Source organism: Jaculus jaculus, chromosome 12 (assembly GCF_020740685.1).
Source record: "Jaculus jaculus isolate mJacJac1 chromosome 12, mJacJac1.mat.Y.cur, whole genome shotgun sequence".
Lineage (NCBI taxonomy): Eukaryota > Metazoa > Chordata > Mammalia > Rodentia > Dipodidae > Jaculus > Jaculus jaculus.
Genome location: NC_059113.1, coordinates 17,928 through 21,579, shown reverse-complemented (window position 1 = coordinate 21,579; position 3,652 = coordinate 17,928). Strand labels below are relative to the sequence as shown.

The 3,652-nt window shown below is 40.6% G+C and overlaps 1 pseudogene; it reads left to right on the top strand.

The window, feature by feature from the left end:
- The first annotated feature begins 634 nt into the window (after positions 1–634).
- Positions 635–1,144, top strand: LOC123453670 (annotated as a pseudogene).
- Positions 1,145–3,652: the final 2,508 nt, after the last annotated feature.

Genomic DNA, 3,652 nt, shown 5'->3' with positions numbered 1-3,652 from the left:
GTTGCCAAGACTGCCAAAATGTTTTGGAGCTTTTAAAAATATTTTAAATGTTTTTCCCAGGAGAAAGAGAGAGAGGGAGAAAAGAAAAAAGGAAGTTAAGTAAGTATGGGCACTCCATGGCCTTTTGCCACTGCAAGTGAACCCCACATGCATGTATCACTATGTGCATCTGGCTTTTGGGGGGCACTGGCGAATCAAACCAATGCCATCAGGTTTTATAAGCAAGTGTTTTTAACTGCTAAACCTCCTCTATCCCTGTTTTTGAGCTTCTTTTAAGTGAATCTAGGAAAATTCAAAATAGGTTTGAGACTGTACAGACAGAAGCTACAATGAGGGAAATTTCGTGCCAATGCAACAAAAAGAAAATCAACCAGAAGGAAATTATGGTTTTCTGAAAGATTTATTTTTATTTATTTATTTATTAGACACAGAGAAAGGGATGGGGGAGAGAGAGAGAAAGAGTGAGAATGGGTAGGCCAGGACCTCTAGCCACTGCAAATGAACTCCAGATGCATATGCCACCATGTGAATCTGGCTTACACGGGACCTTGAGAATCGAACCTGGGTCCTTAGTCTTCACAGGCATGTGCCTTAATTGCTAAGCCAGCTCTCCAGCCCAATAAATTATGTTATTTTTGTGTGTACCACAGAGCTAATATTTTATGCCAATGAGCAGTCAAGACAGGAGTGTTGACTCTGTATAATCCCTATAAATTGGTCTTAAGGTTCAAAGTTTTGTGTAGTACTCCAAATAAATATGTTGTCATTGATGCTGCAGGTGCAGCAAAACCTCACTGTTGTGTGAATATTGTGATTCATCATATAGATGTTTTATTCTGTCACTCTGGTATAGAGGACTAATTCCATCTCTAAGTTGCTGAGGAAATCCAGAGGAAGGAAAGAGGTTATTGCTACTCTTCTCCCAACTGCAAAATAACAATAAAAGGGAAGAAAAAAAAAAAAAAAACCCTGTCTCTTCAGGATTTCATTTACTGTCTTTCTGGGAGTGGTGTGCATTGTGGCTCTTATGTTGTCTATGCTGGGGGATATGAAATCACTGGTGCCCCTTTACTTCCACTTAAGTGTGAATCAAAAATTAGTGGCTGCTAATATCTTATGTCTTATCACAGTGGTTATACTTTGAACATGAGCAAGGATTAAAACTGACTTCTGGCTGGGCATGGTGGTACACCCCTTTATTCTCATCACTTGGGAGGCAGAGGTAGGAGGATCACCCTGAGTAAGAGATAATCCTGAGACTAAATAGTGAATTCCAGGTCAACCTTGGCTAGAGTGAGACCCTACTAGGAAAAACAATAAACCTGACAAGTAAATTTATTTTCAATTATTCTTTAACTTTGAAGGACCCTGTCACTTTATGTTACAGACAATAAGGATTCTTCTGCGTGATACCTAGAAAATTATCTGAAGTAGAATAAAATAATTGTTTTTGAAAAAGAGATACCATTTGGCTAGCCATGGTGGGGCATGTCTTTAATGCCAGCACTCATGAGGTAGAGGTAGGAGGATCAAAGTAAGTTCAAGACTAGCCTGAGACCATATAATGAATCCCAGGTTAGCCTGGGCTAAAAAAAAAAAAAGAAGAAGAAAGAAAGAAAGAAATGGTTATCAGTTGCACTGTGTACCACTCAAAATACTGGATCTAACATCTAATACTTTTCCTCTCAGAGCTTCATTTTCATCTGCTAATTGGTGAGATCATTCTGTAACATAACACACTACTATTTTTGGTGTTAGTCTTAGAGTTAGAGGTTTGTGGCTAGTGTCAAGGCCAGGTTTAGGATTAGGGTCAGTGTCTGTTTCAGGGTCAGGATTGGGGTCAGAGTCAGGTTGAGTTTAGGAATTTTGGGGTGAAGGTTAGGTGTTAAGGTTTTGGTTAGAGTGAGAGTCAGGAGATCACATTCTGCAATCACTGCCTGTCTTTACCTCATCAAATTACCTTATAGAAGGGTATTATCATACCCAAAAAGAAAGGCATTGTAGACACTTTTCTTGGATGTATGACTATACTGAGATATTCAGAAAAGGTTGCTTGTACCTGAAAGCATTAAGACATCAGAAAATGTTTTTGCTGTCTTTGAGCAAGACCAGAAAGAGTTAACAATCTTTGGCTACAATTTGTCTTAGGACATCTTGATACCACTATAGAGAATTTCACTCTTCTTTTAAAAACTTTTAAAAGTATTTTATTCTTTCTTTATTTGAGAGAGTGAGCGCATACCAGGGCCTCCAATCATTGCAAACAAACTCCAGATGTGTGGGTTATCTTGTGCATCTGGCTTATGTGGTTCCTGGGGAATCAAACCTGGGTCATTTGGCTTTGCAGGAAAGTGCCTTAATTGCTAAGATATTTTTCTAGTTCCCATGTAAACTTCTTCATAAGGGATGAAGAGATTTCTCAGCAGTTAAAGCACTTGCTTCTAAAGCCTAATGGCCCAGGTTCAATTCCCCATTACCCATGTAAAGCCAGAAGCACAAAGTGACCCATGCATCTGGAGTTCCTTTGCAGTAGCAAGAGGCTCTGGTGTGCCCCTACACATTCTCTCTCTCAAATAAATAAACAAATTAATTAATTAATTAAAAGATAATCATGGTGTGGATAATGAAGACATGGTACATTTATACAATGGAGTTTTCATTCAGCAGCAAAGAAAGATGAAATTATGAAATTTGCAGGGAAATGGATAGATCTGTAAAGTATCATACTTAGTGAGTTAACTCAGACCCAGAGAGCTAAGTGCTGTATATTCTTTCTCATACGTGGATCCTAGCTACAAATGTTTGGACTTGTATGTGAGTTGGAATAACACTCAGTAGCAGAGGCCATAAAGCTAGAAAGGGAAGGGAGGAGAGGGGAGGATTCAAGGTGATGGTATTGTACATATGTAAGTAGAAGATTTACTGGGGGTTGAAAGGCCTAAGTAAGGTTAGGGGAAGAGATTGTAAAGGAAGGTTGAGGGGAGGGTTAATCAAAATATAAGAGGATATGAATAAGCCATATGGAAACCTACTTTATTGGACAATGGTATACCCAGAAGCTATAGATTATATCTAGAAAAATTTCAGGCCAATGATGGGATACCTTCCAGTGAGTTGTTGGCCAGAGAGGTCCCTGCTGCCCCCAAAACATTACAGGCCACTACCAAGGTGCTTGGTTTCCTACCAGGAATAGATGGTAAGACCCTATTGCTAAAGACTCCACCTGCTTGGGCTACAAGGTCACTGAGCAATCTTGCTGGAGCTGAGCTGAAAACCTCCTCCCTGTAGACCAGCTGACAGAAAGCTGGAAAAAAGCTATGCTGTATGCAGCTTTATGGGAGAGAGAGAGAGAAGTCATCAGGGGAGATAAAAGGCAGTGGGCATTGCTGCTGAAGACTCAGGTCACTGAGAAATCCGGCTTGAGCTGAGGTGAAAATTTCATCCATGCAGACCCTTTATCCAGGCCCTGGAAAATCTCAACATACTTGGGCCTCATCTACTCCAACTCTCCTGATGCACGGTGTGAGCTGCTGCCCTCTCAACATGATGAATGGAGAGCCACTGTCCTCCCGATGTAGAGCTGCCCAGTGCCTTTCCAGCTCCTCTTCACACTCCCCAAACGTGATCCACTCACCATGGTGGCTACAGGTTA